General features: G+C 58.5%; 1 protein-coding gene across 2 annotated transcripts in view; it reads left to right on the top strand.

Annotated features, from left to right (window-relative positions):
- Positions 1–316, top strand: part of FCHSD2 (FCH and double SH3 domains 2) — a 569931-nt gene that overhangs the window by 357099 nt on the left and 212516 nt on the right. The window lies entirely within an intron of this gene.

Here is a 316-nt window from a genome sequence, read left to right as displayed (position 1 = left end):
ATCTTTTCTGATGGACACCCTTTTGGTGGGCTGAGCTGAGGCCCTTTTGGTCATCTGGAGCCATTTGTGTTGGGCTGTCCATCTGCAAGGCAGAGGGGAAGTGCAAGAGGAGCAGCCTCCTGCCCTGCTGCCCTGTGCTGCCCTCCCCTGCACAGCACTGCTCACCGGGTTGCTGCTCTGAAAATGGTTTCCTTGGCTGTTTGGGTCACCAATACCACGTTGACACAAGCACTGCAGTCAGCAGGTCCAGTGCCAGCACCTGCAGTGGGGCCAGGACTCAGCAAGCAGCACCAAATGTTGGGGTGAGGGCAGGGGG

This window comes from Meleagris gallopavo, chromosome 1 (genome assembly GCF_000146605.3).
Source record: "Meleagris gallopavo isolate NT-WF06-2002-E0010 breed Aviagen turkey brand Nicholas breeding stock chromosome 1, Turkey_5.1, whole genome shotgun sequence".
NCBI lineage: Eukaryota > Metazoa > Chordata > Aves > Galliformes > Phasianidae > Meleagris > Meleagris gallopavo.
The sequence above is the reverse complement of the archived record's forward strand: the minus strand, read 5'-3'. Positions and strand labels throughout refer to the sequence as shown.